Source organism: Bombus vancouverensis, unplaced genomic scaffold (assembly GCF_051014615.1).
Source record: "Bombus vancouverensis nearcticus unplaced genomic scaffold, iyBomVanc1_principal scaffold0018, whole genome shotgun sequence".
NCBI classification, from domain to species: domain Eukaryota; kingdom Metazoa; phylum Arthropoda; class Insecta; order Hymenoptera; family Apidae; genus Bombus; species Bombus vancouverensis.
Window position 1 is genome coordinate 3,403,215 of NW_027468910.1, and position 19,333 is coordinate 3,422,547.

A 19,333-nucleotide genomic window follows, 5' to 3' on the forward strand; every position below is an offset into this window, starting at 1 on the left:
AACGTAATACGTTATAACGTCATCCCATATAACGTAATTCGGTATAACGTCATACCATATAACCTATTACGTTATAACGTCATACCATATAACCTATTTCGTTATAACGTCATCCCATATAACGTTATACGTTATAGCGTCATCCCATGAAACGCAATACGTTATAACGTCGTCCCACATAGCGTAATACGTTATAACGTCACCCCATATTACGTAATACGTTATAACGTCATCCCATATAACGTAATACGGTATAACATCATACCATATAACCTATTACGTTATAGCGTCATACCATATAACGTATTACGTTATAACGTCATCCCATATAACGTAATACGTTATAACGTCATCCCATATTACGTAATTCGAATAACGTCATCCCATATAACGAAATACGTTATAACGTCATCCCATATGACGTAATACGTTATAACGTCATCCCATATAACGTAATTCGGTGTAACGTCATCCCATATAACGAAATACGTTATAACGTCAGCCCATATAACGTAATACGTTATAACGTCGCTCCATATAACTTAATACGTTATAACGTCATCCCATATTACGTAATTCGAATAACGTCATCCCATATAACGTAATACGTTATAACGTCAACCCATATTACGTAATTCGAATAACGTCATCCCATATAACGTAATACGTTATAACGTCATCCCATATAACGTAATTCGGTATAACGTTATACCATGTAACCTATTACGTTATAACGTCATACCATATAACCTATTACGTTATAACGTCATCCCATATAACCTAATACGTTATAACGTCCTCCCATATAACGAAATACGTTATAACATCATCCCATATAACGTATTCGGTATAACGTCATACCATATAACGTATTCGGTATATCGTCATACCATATAACCTATTATGTTATAACGTCATACCATATAACCTATTTCATTATAACGTCATCCCATAAAACGTAATGCGTTATAACGTCATCCCATATAACGAAATACGTTATAACATCATCCCATATAACGTAATACGTTATAATGTCATCCCATATAACGTATTCGGTATAACCTCATACCATATAACCTATTATGTTATAACGTCATACCATATAACCTATTTCATTATAACGTCATCCCATATAACGTAATGCGTTATAACGTCATCCCATATAACGAAATACATTATAACGTCATCCCATATAACGTAATACGTTATAACGTCCTCCCATATAACGTAATTCGGTATAACGTAATACCATGTAACCTATTACGTTATAACGTCATACCATATAACCTATTTCGTTATAACGTCATCCCATATAACGTAATTCGGTATAACGTCATCCCATATAACGAAATACATTATAACGTCATCCCATATAACGTAATACGTTATAACGTCATCCCATATAACGTAATTCGGTATAACGTAATACCATGTAACCTATTACGTTATAACGTCATACCATATAACCTATTACGTTATAACGTCATCCCATGTAACGTAATATGTTATAACGTCATACCATATAACGTATTACGTTATAACGTCATCCCATATAACGTAATACGTTATAACGTCATCCCATATAACGTAATTCGGTATAACGTCATACCATATAACCTATTACGTTATAACGTCATACCATATAACCTATTTCGTTATAACGTCATCCCATATAACGTTATACGTTATAGCGTCATCCCATGAAACGCAATACGTTATAACGTCGTCCCACATAGCGTAATACGTTATAACGTCACCCCATATTACGTAATACGTTATAACGTCATCCCATATAACGTAATACGGTATAGCATCATACCATATAACCTATTACGTTATAGCGTCATACCATATAACGTATTACGTTATAACGTCATCCCATATAACGTAATACGTTATAACGTCATCCCATATTACGTAATTCGAATAACGTCATCCCATATAACGAAATACGTTATAACGTCATCCCATATGACGTAATACGTTATAACGTCATCCCATATAACGTAATTCGGTGTAACGTCATCCCATATAACGAAATACGTTATAACGTCAGCCCATATAACGTAATACGTTATAACGTCGCTCCATATAACTTAATACGTTATAACGTCATCCCATATTACGTAATTCGAATAACGTCATCCCATATAACGTAATACGTTATAACGTCAACCCATATTACGTAATTCGAATAACGTCATCCCATATAACGTAATACGTTATAACGTCATCCCATATAACGTAATTCGGTATAACGTTATACCATGTAACCTATTACGTTATAACGTCATACCATATAACCTATTACGTTATAACGTCATCCCATATAACCTAATACGTTATAACGTCCTCCCATATAACGAAATACGTTATAACATCATCCCATATAACGTATTCGGTATAACGTCATACCATATAACGTATTCGGTATATCGTCATACCATATAACCTATTATGTTATAACGTCATACCATATAACCTATTTCATTATAACGTCATCCCATAAAACGTAATGCGTTATAACGTCATCCCATATAACGAAATACGTTATAACATCATCCCATATAACGTAATACGTTATAATGTCATCCCATATAACGTATTCGGTATAACCTCATACCATATAACCTATTATGTTATAACGTCATACCATATAACCTATTTCATTATAACGTCATCCCATATAACGTAATGCGTTATAACGTCATCCCATATAACGAAATACATTATAACGTCATCCCATATAACGTAATACGTTATAACGTCCTCCCATATAACGTAATTCGGTATAACGTAATACCATGTAACCTATTACGTTATAACGTCATACCATATAACCTATTACGTTATAACGTCATCCCATGTAACGTAATATGTTATAACGTCATACAATATAACGTATTACGTTATAACGTCATCCCATATAACGTAATACGTTATAACGTCATCCCATATAACTTAATATGTTATAAAGTTATACCATATAACGTAATACGTTATAACGTCCTCCCATATAACGAAATACGTTATAACGTCATCCCATAAAACGTAATACGTTATAACGTCATCCCATATAACGTAATTCGGTATAACGTCATACCATATAACCTATTACGTTATAACGTCATACCATATAACCTATTTCGTTATAACGTCATCCCATATAACGTTATACGTTATAGCGTCATCCCATGAAACGCAATACGTTATAACGTCGTCCCACATAGCGTAATACGTTATAACGTCACCCCATATTACGTAATACGTTATAACGTCATCCCATATAACGTAATACGGTATAACGTCATACCATATAACCTATTACGTTATAGCGTCATACCATATAACGTATTACGTTATAACGTCATCCCATATAACGTAATACGTTATAACGTCATCCCATACAACTTAATACGTTATAAAGTTATACCATATAACGTAATACGTTATAACGTCGTCCCACATAACGTAATACGTTATAACGTCATCCCATATTACGTAATTCGTTATAACGTCATCCCATATAACGAAATACGTTATAACGACATACCATATAACGTAATACGTTATAACGTAATCCCATATTACGAAATACGTTATAACGTCATCCCATATAACGAAATACGCTATAACGTCACCCCATATAACGTAATACGTTATAGCTTCATCCCATATCACGTAATTCGGTATAACGTCATACCATATAACCTATTACGTTATAACGTCATACCATATAACCTATTTCGTTATAACGTCATACCATATAACGTAATACGTTATAACGTCATCCCATGAAACGTAATTCGGTATAACGTCATACCATATAACCTATTACGTTATAACGTCATACCACATAACGTAATACGTTATAACATCATGCCATATAACATAATACGGTATAACGTCATACCATATAACCTATTTACGTTATAACGTCATACCATATACCCTATTACTGTATAACGTCATACCATATAACGTATTACGTTATAACGTCATACCATATATCGTATTACGTTATAACGTCATCCCATATAACGTAATACGTTATAACATCATTCCATATAACTTAATACGTTATAACGTCATCCCATATAACGTAAAGTCGGTATAACGTAATACCATATAACCTATTACGTTATAACGTCATACCATATAATGTAATACGTTATAACGTCATCCCATGAAACGTAATTCGGTATAACGTCATACCATATAACCTATTACGTTATAACGTCATACCACATAACGTAATACGTTATAACATCATGCCATATAACATAATACGGTATAACGTCATACCATATAACCTATTTACGTTATAACGTCATACCATATACCCTATTACTGTATAACGTCATCCCATATAACGTAAAGTCGGTATAACGTAATACCATATAACCTATTACGTTATAACGTCATACCATATAACGTAATACGTTATAACGTCATCCCATGAAACGTAATTCGGTATAACGTCATACCATATAAAATATTACGTTATAACGTCATACCACATAACGTAATACGTTATAACGTCATCCCATATTACGTAATTCGTTATAACGTCATCCCATATAACGAAATACGTTATAACGACATACCATATAACGTAATACGTTATAACGTAATCCCATATTACGAAATACGTTATAACGTCATCCCATATAACGAAATACGCTATAACGTCACCCCATATAACGTAATACGTTATAGCTTCATCCCATATCACGTAATTCGGTATAACGTCATACCATATAACCTATTACGTTATAACGTCATACCATATAACCTATTTCGTTATAACGTCATCCCATATAACGTAATGCGTTATAACGTCATCCCATATAACGCAATACGTTATAACGTCATCCCATATAACGTAATACGTTATAACGTCATCCCATATAACGTAAAGTCGGTATAACGTAATACCATATAACCTATTACGTTATAACGTCATACCATATAACGTAATACGTTATAACGTCATCCCATGAAACGTAATTCGGTATAACGTCATACCATATAACCTATTACGTTATAACGTCATACCACATAACGTAATACGTTATAACATCATGCCATATAACATAATACGGTATAACGTCGTACCATATAACCTATTTACGTTATAACGTCATACCATATACCCTATTACTGTATAACGTCATACCATATAACGTATTACGTTATAACGTCATACCATATATCGTATTACGTTATAACGTCATCCCATATAACGTAATACGTTATAACGTCATTCCATATAACTTAATACGTTATAACGTCATCCCATATAACGTAAAGTCGGTATAACGTAATACCATATAACCTATTACGTTATAACGTCATACCATATAACGTAATACGTTATAACGTCATCCCATGAAACGTAATTCGGTATAACGTCATACCATATAACCTATTACGTTATAACGTCATACCACATAACGTAATACGTTATAACATCATGCCATATAACATAATACGGTATAACGTCATACCATATAACCTATTTACGTTATAACGTCATACCATATACCCTATTACTGTATAACGTCATACCATATAACGTATTACGTTATAACGTCATACCATATATCGTATTACGTTATAACGTCATCCCATATAACGTAATACGTTATAACGTCATCCCATATAACGTAATACGTTATAACGTCATCCCATATAACTTAATACGTTATAAAGTTATACCATATAACGTAATACGTTATAACGTCCTCCCATATAACGAAATACGTTATAACATCATCCCATATAACGTAATACGTTATAATGTCATCCCATATAACGTATTCGGTATAACGTCATACCATATAACCTATTATGTTATAACGTCATACCATATAACCTATTTCATTATTACGTCATCCCATATAACGTAATGCGTTATAACGTCATCCCATATAACGAAATACATTATAACGTCATCCCATATAACGTAATACGTTATAACGTCATCCCATATAACGTAATTCGGTATAACGTTATACCATGTAACCTATTACGTCATAACGTCATACCATATAACCTATTACGGTATAACGTCATCCCATGTAACGTAATATGGTATAACGTCATTCCATATAACGTATTACGTTATAACGTCATCCCATATAACGTAATACGTTATAACGTCATACCACATAACGTAACACGTTATAACATCATGCCATATAACATAATACGGTATAACGTCATACCATATAACCTATTTACGTTATAACGTCATACCATATACCCTATTACTGTATAACGTCATACCATATAACGTAATACGTTATAACGTCCTCCCATATAACGAAATACGTTATAACGTCATCCCCTGTAACGTAATATGTTATAACGTCATGCCATATAAAGTATTACGTTATAACGTTATCCCATATAACGTAATACGTTATAACATCATCCCATATAACTTAATACGTTATAAAGTTATACCATATAACGTAATACGTTATAACGTCCTCCCACATAACGAAATACGTTATAACGTCATCCCATATAACGTAATACGTTATAATGTCATCCCATATTACGTAATTCGAATAACGTCATACCATATAACGTAATACGTTATAACGTCATCCCATATAACGTAATACGTTATAACGTCATTCCATATAACTTAATACGTTATAAAGTTATACCATATAACGTAATACGTTATAACGTCGTCCCACATAACGTAATACGTTATAACGTCATCCCATATTACGCAATTCGAATAACGTCATCCCATATAACGAAATACGTTATAACGTCATCCCATATGACGTAATACGTTATAACGTCATCCCATATAACGTAATTCGGTGTAACGTCATCCCACATAACGAAATACGTTATAACGTCAGCCCATATAACGTAATACGTTATAACGTCACTCCATATAACTTAATACGTTATAACGTCATCCCATATTACGTAATTCGAATAACGTCATCCCATATAACGTAATACGTTATAACGTCAACCCATATTACGTAATTCGAATAACGTCATCCCATATAACGTAATACGTTATAACGTCATCCCATATAACGTAATTCGGTATAACGTTATACCATGTAACCTATTACGTTATAACGTCATACCATATAACCTATTACGTTATAACGTCATCCCATATAACCTAATACGTTATAACGTCATCCCATATAACGTAATACGTTATAACGTCATTCCATATAACTTAATACGTTATAACGTCATCCCATATAACGTAAAGTCGGTATAACGTAATACCATATAACCTATTACGTTATAACGTCATACCATATAATGTAATACGTTATAACGTCATCCCATGAAACGTAATTCGGTATAACGTCATACCATATAACCTATTACGTTATAACGTCATACCACATAACGTAATACGTTATAACATCATGCCATATAACATAATACGGTATAACGTCATACCATATAACCTATTTACGTTATAACGTCATACCATATACCCTATTACTGTATAACGTCATCCCATATAACGTAAAGTCGGTATAACGTAATACCATATAACCTATTACGTTATAACGTCATACCATATAACGTAATACGTTATAACGTCATCCCATGAAACGTAATTCGGTATAACGTCATACCATATAACCTATTACGTTATAACGTCATACCACATAACGTAATACGTTATAACGTCATCCCATATTACGTAATTCGTTATAACGTCATCCCATATAACGAAATACGTTATAACGACATACCATATAACGTAATACGTTATAACGTAATCCCATATTACGAAATACGTTATAACGTCATCCCATATAACGAAATACGCTATAACGTCACCCCATATAACGTAATACGTTATAGCTTCATCCCATATCACGTAATTCGGTATAACGTCATACCATATAACCTATTGCGTTATAACGCCATACCATATAACCTATTTCGTTATAACGTCATCCCATATAACGTAATGCGTTATAACGTCATCCCATATAACGCAATACGTTATAACGTCATCCCATATAACGTAATACGTTATAACGTCATCCCATATAACGTAAAGTCGGTATAACGTAATACCATATAACCTATTACGTTATAACGTCATACCATATAACGTAATACGTTATAACGTCATCCCATGAAACGTAATTCGGTATAACGTCATACCATATAACCTATTACGTTATAACGTCATACCACATAACGTAATACGTTATAACATCATGCCATATAACATAATACGGTATAACGTCATACCATATAACCTATTTACGTTATAACGTCATACCATATACCCTATTACTGTATAACGTCATACCATATAACGTATTACGTTATAACGTCATACCATATATCGTATTACGTTATAACGTCATCCCATATAACGTAATACGTTATAACGTCATTCCATATAACTTAATACGTTATAACGTCATCCCATATAACGTAAAGTCGGTATAACGTAATACCATATAACCTATTACGTTATAACGTCATACCATATAACGTAATACGTTATAACGTCATCCCATGAAACGTAATTCGGTATAACGTCATACCATATAACCTATTACGTTATAACGTCATACCACATAACGTAATACGTTATAACATCATGCCATATAACATAATACGGTATAACGTCATACCATATAACCTATTTACGTTATAACGTCATACCATATACCCTATTACTGTATAACGTCATACCATATAACGTAATACGTTATAACGTCCTCCCATATAACGAAATACGTTATAACGTCATCCCCTGTAACGTAATATGTTATAACGTCATGCCATATAAAGTATTACGTTATAACGTTATCCCATATAACGTAATACGTTATAACATCATCCCATATAACTTAATACGTTATAAAGTTATACCATATAACGTAATACGTTATAACGTCCTCCCACATAACGAAATACGTTATAACGTCATCCCATATAACGTAATACGTTATAATGTCATCCCATATTACGTAATTCGAATAACGTCATACCATATAACGTAATACGTTATAACGTCATCCCATATAACATAATACGGTATAACGTCATACCATATAACCTATTTACGTTATAACGTCATACCATATACCCTATTACTGTATAACGTCATACCATATAACGTATTACGGTATAACGTCATACCATATATCGTATTACGTTATAACGTCATCCCATATAACGTAATACGTTATAACGTCATTCCATATAACTTAATACGTTATAAAGTTATACCATATAACGTAATACGTTATAACGTCGTCCCACATAACGTAATACGTTATAACGTCATCCCATATTACGCAATTCGAATAACGTCATCCCATATAACGAAATACGTTATAACGTCATCCCATATGACGTAATACGTTATAACGTCATCCCATATAACGTAATTCGGTGTAACGTCATCCCACATAACGAAATACGTTATAACGTCAGCCCATATAACGTAATACGTTATAACGTCACTCCATATAACTTAATACGTTATAACGTCATCCCATATTACGTAATTCGAATAACGTCATCCCATATAACGTAATACGTTATAACGTCAACCCATATTACGTAATTCGAATAACGTCATCCCATATAACGTAATACGTTATAACGTCATCCCATATAACGTAATTCGGTATAACGTTATACCATGTAACCTATTACGTTATAACGCCATACCATATAACCTATTACGTTATAACGTCATCCCATATAACCTAATACGTTATAACGTCCTCCCATATAACGAAATACGTTATAACATCATCCCATATAACGTATTCGGTATAACGTCATACCATATAACGTATTCGGTATAACGTCATACCATATAACCTATTATGTTATAACGTCATACCATATAACCTATTTCATTATAACGTCATCCCATATAACGTAATGCGTTATAACGTCATCCCATATAACGAAATACGTTATAACATCATCCCATATAACGTAATACGTTATAATGTCATCCCATATAACGTATTCGGTATAACGTCATACCATATAACCTATTATGTTATAACGTCATACCATATAACCTATTTCATTATAACGTCATCCCATATAACGTAATGCGTTATAACGTCATCCCATATAACGAAATACATTATAACGTCATCCCATATAACGTAATACGTTATAACGTCATCCCATATAACGTAATTCGGTATAACGTAATACCATGTAACCTATTACGTTATAACGTCATACCATATAACCTATTACGTTATAACGTCATCCCATGTAACGTAATATGTTATAACGTCATACCATATAACGTATTACGTTATAACGTCATCCCATATAACGTAATACGTTATAACGTCATCCCATATAACTTAATATGTTATAAAGTTATACCATATAACGTAATACGTTATAACGTCCTCCCATATAACGAAATACGTTATAACGTCATCCCATAAAACGTAATACGTTATAGCGTCATCCCATATAACGTAATTCGGTATAACGTCATACCATATAACCTATTACGTTATAACGTCATACCATATAACCTATTTCGTTATAACGTCATCCCATATAACGTTATACGTTATAGCGTCATCCCATGAAACGCAATACGTTATAACGTCGTCCCACATAGCGTAATACGTTATAACGTCACCCCATATTACGTAATACGTTATAACGTCATCCCATATAACGTAATACGGTATAACGTCATACCATATAACCTATTACGTTATAGCGTCATACCATATAACGTATTACGTTATAACGTCATCCCATATAACGTAATACGTTATAACGTCATCCCATACAACTTAATACGTTATAAAGTTATACCATATAACGTAATACGTTATAACGTCGTCCCACATAACGTAATACGTTATAACGTCATCCCATATTACGTAATTCGTTATAACGTCATCCCATATAACGAAATACGTTATAACGACATACCATATAACGTAATACGTTATAACGTAATCCCATATTACGAAATACGTTATAACGTCATCCCATATAACGAAATACGCTATAACGTCATCCCATATAACGTAATACGTTATAGCTTCATCCCATATCACGTAATTCGGTATAACGTCATACCATATAACCTATTACGTTATAACGTCATACCATAAAACCTATTTCGTTATAACGTCATCCCATATAACGTAATGCTTTATAACGTCATCCCATATAACGCAATACGTTATAACGTCATCCCATATAACGTAATACGTCATAACGTCATCCCATATAACGTAAAGTCGGTATAACGTAATACCATATAACCTATTACGTTATAACGTCATACCATATAACGTAATACGTTATAACGTCATCCCATGAAGCGTAATTCGGTATAACGTCATACCATATAACCTATTACGTTATAACGTCATACCACATAACGTAATACGTTATAACATCATGCCATATAACATAATACGGTATAACGTCATACCATATAACCTATTTACGTTATAACGTCATACCATATACCCTATTACTGTATAACGTCATACCATATAACGTAATACGTTATAACGTCATCCCATATAACATAATACGGTATAACGTCATACCATATAACCTATTTACGTTATAACGTCATACCATATACCCTATTACTGTATAACGTCATACCATATAACGTATTACGGTATAACGTCATACCATATATCGTATTACGTTATAACGTCATCCCATATAACGTAATACGTTATAACGTCATTCCATATAACTTAATACGTTATAAAGTTATACCATATAACGTAATACGTTATAACGTCGTCCCACATAACGTAATACGTTATAACGTCATCCCATATTACGCAATTCGAATAACGTCATCCCATATAACGAAATACGTTATAACGTCATCCCATATGACGTAATACGTTATAACGTCATCCCATATAACGTAATTCGGTGTAACGTCATCCCACATAACGAAATACGTTATAACGTCAGCCCATATAACGTAATACGTTATAACGTCACTCCATATAACTTAATACGTTATAACGTCATCCCATATTACGTAATTCGAATAACGTCATCCCATATAACGTAATACGTTATAACGTCAACCCATATTACGTAATTCGAATAACGTCATCCCATATAACGTAATACGTTATAACGTCATCCCATATAACGTAATTCGGTATAACGTTATACCATGTAACCTATTACGTTATAACGCCATACCATATAACCTATTACGTTATAACGTCATCCCATATAACCTAATACGTTATAACGTCCTCCCATATAACGAAATACGTTATAACATCATCCCATATAACGTATTCGGTATAACGTCATACCATATAACGTATTCGGTATAACGTCATACCATATAACCTATTATGTTATAACGTCATACCATATAACCTATTTCATTATAACGTCATCCCATATAACGTAATGCGTTATAACGTCATCCCATATAACGAAATACGTTATAACATCATCCCATATAACGTAATACGTTATAATGTCATCCCATATAACGTATTCGGTATAACGTCATACCATATAACCTATTATGTTATAACGTCATACCATATAACCTATTTCATTATAACGTCATCCCATATAACGTAATGCGTTATAACGTCATCCCATATAACGAAATACATTATAACGTCATCCCATATAACGTAATACGTTATAACGTCATCCCATATAACGTAATTCGGTATAACGTAATACCATGTAACCTATTACGTTATAACGTCATACCATATAACCTATTACGTTATAACGTCATCCCATGTAACGTAATATGTTATAACGTCATACCATATAACGTATTACGTTATAACGTCATCCCATATAACGTAATACGTTATAACGTCATCCCATATAACTTAATATGTTATAAAGTTATACCATATAACGTAATACGTTATAACGTCCTCCCATATAACGAAATACGTTATAACGTCATCCCATAAAACGTAATACGTTATAGCGTCATCCCATATAACGTAATTCGGTATAACGTCATACCATATAACCTATTACGTTATAACGTCATACCATATAACCTATTTCGTTATAACGTCATCCCATATAACGTTATACGTTATAGCGTCATCCCATGAAACGCAATACGTTATAACGTCGTCCCACATAGCGTAATACGTTATAACGTCACCCCATATTACGTAATACGTTATAACGTCATCCCATATAACGTAATACGGTATAACGTCATACCATATAACCTATTACGTTATAGCGTCATACCATATAACGTATTACGTTATAACGTCATCCCATATAACGTAATACGTTATAACGTCATCCCATACAACTTAATACGTTATAAAGTTATACCATATAACGTAATACGTTATAACGTCGTCCCACATAACGTAATACGTTATAACGTCATCCCATATTACGTAATTCGTTATAACGTCATCCCATATAACGAAATACGTTATAACGACATACCATATAACGTAATACGTTATAACGTAATCCCATATTACGAAATACGTTATAACGTCATCCCATATAACGAAATACGCTATAACGTCATCCCATATAACGTAATACGTTATAGCTTCATCCCATATCACGTAATTCGGTATAACGTCATACCATATAACCTATTACGTTATAACGTCATACCATAAAACCTATTTCGTTATAACGTCATCCCATATAACGTAATGCTTTATAACGTCATCCCATATAACGCAATACGTTATAACGTCATCCCATATAACGTAATACGTCATAACGTCATCCCATATAACGTAAAGTCGGTATAACGTAATACCATATAACCTATTACGTTATAACGTCATACCATATAACGTAATACGTTATAACGTCATCCCATGAAGCGTAATTCGGTATAACGTCATACCATATAACCTATTACGTTATAACGTCATACCACATAACGTAATACGTTATAACATCATGCCATATAACATAATACGGTATAACGTCATACCATATAACCTATTTACGTTATATCGTCATACCATATACCCTATTACTGTATAACGTCATACCATATAACGTAATACGTTATAACGTCATCCCATATAACATAATACGGTATAACGTCATACCATATAACCTATTTACGTTATAACGTCATACCATATACCCTATTACTGTATAACGTCATACCATATAACGTATTACGGTATAACGTCATACCATATATCGTATTACGTTATAACGTCATCCCATATAACGTAATACGTTATAACGTCATTCCATATAACTTAATACGTTATAAAGTTATACCATATAACGTAATACGTTATAACGTCGTCCCACATAACGTAATACGTTATAACGTCATCCCATATTACGCAATTCGAATAACGTCATCCCATATAACGAAATACGTTATAACGTCATCCCATATGACGTAATACGTTATAACGTCATCCCATATAACGTAATTCGGTGTAACGTCATCCCACATAACGAAATACGTTATAACGTCAGCCCATATAACGTAATACGTTATAACGTCACTCCATATAACTTAATACGTTATAACGTCATCCCATATTACGTAATTCGAATAACGTCATCCCATATAACGTAATACGTTATAACGTCAACCCATATTACGTAATTCGAATAACGTCATCCCATATAACGTAATACGTTATAACGTCATCCCATATAACGTAATTCGGTATAACGTTATACCATGTAACCTATTACGTTATAACGCCATACCATATAACCTATTACGTTATAACGTCATCCCATATAACCTAATACGTTATAACGTCCTCCCATATAACGAAATACGTTATAACATCATCCCATATAACGTATTCGGTATAACGTCATACCATATAACGTATTCGGTATAACGTCATACCATATAACCTATTATGTTATAACGTCATACCATATAACCTATTTCATTATAACGTCATCCCATATAACGTAATGCGTTATAACGTCATCCCATATAACGAAATACGTTATAACATCATCCCATATAACGTAATACGTTATAATGTCATCCCATATAACGTATTCGGTATAACGTCATACCATATAACCTATTATGTTATAACGTCATACCATATAACCTATTTCATTATAACGTCATCCCATATAACGTAATGCGTTATAACGTCATCCCATATAACGAAATACATTATAACGTCATCCCATATAACGTAATACGTTATAACGTCATCCCATATAACGTAATTCGGTATAACGTAATACCATGTAACCTATTACGTTATAACGTCATACCATATAACCTATTACGTTATAACGTCATCCCATGTAACGTAATATGTTATAACGTCATACCATATAACGTATTACGTTATAACGTCATCCCATATAACGTAATACGTTATAACGTCATCCCATATAACTTAATATGTTATAAAGTTATACCATATAACGTAATACGTTATAACGTCCTCCCATATAACGAAATACGTTATAACGTCATCCCATAAAACGTAATACGTTATAGCGTCATCCCATATAACGTAATTCGGTATAACGTCATACCATATAACCTATTACGTTATAACGTCATACCATATAACCTATTTCGTTATAACGTCATCCCATATAACGTTATACGTTATAGCGTCATCCCATGAAACGCAATACGTTATAACGTCGTCCCACATAGCGTAATACGTTATAACGTCACCCCATATTACGTAATACGTTATAACGTCATCCCATATAACGTAATACGGTATAACGTCATACCATATAACCTATTACGTTATAGCGTCATACCATATAACGTATTACGTTATAACGTCATCCCATATAACGTAATACGTTATAACGTCATCCCATACAACTTAATACGTTATAAAGTTATACCATATAACGTAATACGTTATAACGTCGTCCCACATAACGTAATACGTTATAACGTCATCCCATATTACGTAATTCGTTATAACGTCATCCCATATAACGAAATACGTTATAACGACATACCATATAACGTAATACGTTATAACGTAATCCCATATTACGAAATACGTTATAACGTCATCCCATATAACGAAATACGCTATAACGTCATCCCATATAACGTAATACGTTATAGCTTCATCCCATATCACGTAATTCGGTATAACGTCATACCATATAACCTATTACGTTATAACGTCATACCATAAAACCTATTTCGTTATAACGTCATCCCATATAACGTAATGCTTTATAACGTCATCCCATATAACGCAATACGTTATAACGTCATCCCATATAACGTAATACGTCATAACGTCATCCCATATAACGTAAAGTCGGTATAACGTAATACCATATAACCTATTACGTTATAACGTCATACCATATAACGTAATACGTTATAACGTCATCCCATGAAGCGTAATTCGGTATAACGTCATACCATATAACCTATTACGTTATAACGTCATACCACATAACGTAATACGTTATAACATCATGCCATATAACATAATACGGTATAACGTCATACCATATAACCTATTTACGTTATAACGTCATACCATATACCCTATTACTGTATAACGTCATACCATATAACGTATTACGTTATAACGTCATACCATATATCGTATTACGTTATAACGTCATCCCATATAACGTAATACGTTATAACGTCATTCCATATAACTTAATACGTTATAACGTCATCCCATATAACGTAAAGTCGGTATAACGTAATACCATATAACCTATTACGTTATAACGTCATACCATATAACGTAATACGTTATAACGTCATCCCATGAAACGTAATTCGGTATAACGTCATACCATATAACCTATTACGTTATAACGTCATACCACATAACGTAATACGTTATAACATCATACCATATAACATAATATGGTATAACGTCATACCATATAACCTATTTACGTTATAACGTCATACCATATACCCTATTACTGTATAACGTCATACCATATAACGTATTACGTTATAACGTCATACCATATATCGTATTACGTTATAACGTCATCCCATATAACGTAATACGTTATAACGTCATTCCATATAACTTAATACGTTATAAAGTTATACCATATAACGTAATACGTTATAACGTCGTCCCACATAACGTAATACGTTATAACGTCATCCCATATGACGTAATTCGGTATAACGTTATACCATGTAACCTATTACGTTATAACGTCATACCATATAACCTATTACGTTATAACGTCATCCCATGTAACGTAATATGTTATAACGTCATACCATATAACGTATTACGTTATAACGTCATCCCATATAACGTAATACGGTATAACGTAATACCATGTATCCTATTACGTTATAATGTCATACCATATAACCTATTACGATATAACGTCATCCCATGTAACGTAATATGTTATAACGTCATACCATATAACGTAATTCGGTATAACGTAATACCATGTAACCAATTACGTTATAACGTCATACCATATTACCTATTACGTTATACCGTCATCCCCTGTAACGTAATATGTTATAACGTCATGCCATATAACGTATTACGTTATAACGTCATCCCATATAACGTAATACGTTATAACGTCATCCCATATAACTTAATACGTTATAAAGTTATACCATGTAACGTAATACGTTATAACGTCCTCCCATATAACGAAATACGTTATAACGTCATCCCATATAACGTAATACGTTATAATATCATCCCATATTACGTAATTCGAATAACGTCATCCCATATAACGTCATACGTTAGAACGTCATCCCATATTACGTAATTCGAATAACGTCATTCCATATAACGTAATACGTTATAACGTCATCCCATATAACATAATACGGTATAACGTCATACCATATAACCTATTTACGTTATAACGTCATACCATATATCGTATTACGTTATAACGTCATCCCATATAACGTAATACGTTATAACGTCATTCCATATAACTTAATACGTTATAAAGTTATACTATATAACGTAATACGTTATAACGTCGTCCCACATAACGTAATACGTTATAACGTCATCCCATATTACGTAATTCGAATAACGTCATCCCATATAACGAAATACGTTATAACGTCATCCCATATGACGTAATACGTTATAACGTCATCCCATATAACGTAATTCGGTGTAACGTCATCCCATATAACGAAATACGTTATAACGTCAGCCCATATAACGTAATTCGGTATAACGTTATACCATGTAACCTATTACGTTATAACGTCATACCATATAACCTATTACGTTATAACGTCATCCCATGTAACGTAATAAGTTATAACGTCATACCATATAACGTATTACGTTATAACGTCATCCCATATAACGTAATACGTTATAACGTCATCCCATAAAACGTAATACGTTATAACGTGGTCCCACATAGCGTAATACGTTATAACGTCACCCCATATTACGTAATACGTTATAACGTCATCCCATATAACGTAATTCGGTATAACGTCATACCATATAACCTATTACGTTATAACGTCATACCATATAACCTATTTCGTTATAACGTCATCCCATATAACGTTATAAGTTATAGCGTCATCCCATGAAACGCAATACGTTATAACGTGGTCCCACATAGCGTAATACGTTATAACGTCACCCCATATTACGTAATACGTTATAACGTCATCCCATATAACGTTATACGGTATAACGTCATACCATATAACCTATTACGTTATAGCGTCATACCATATAACGTATTACGTTATAACGTCATCCCATATAACGTAATACGTTATAACGTCATCCCATATAACGTATTACGTTATAACGTCATCCCATATAACGTAATACGTTATAACGTCATCCCATAAAACGTAATACGTTATAACGTGGTCCCACATAGCGTAATACGTTATAACGTCACCCCATATTACGTAATACGTTATAACGTCATCCCATATAACGTAATTCGGTATAACGTCATACCATATAACCTATTACGTTATAACGTCATACCATATAACCTATTACGTTATAACGTCATCCCATGTAACGTAATAAGTTATAACGTCATACCATATAACGTAATACGTTATAACGTCATCCCATAAAACGTAATACGTTATAACGTGGTCCCACATAGCGTAATACGTTATAACGTCATCCCATATTACGTAATTCGAATAACGTCATCCCATATAACGAAATACGTTATAACGTCATCCCATATGACGTAATACGTTATAACGTCATCCCATATTACGTAATTCGAATAACGTCATCCCATATAACGAAATACGTTATAACGTCATCCCATATGACGTAATACGTTATAACGTCATCCC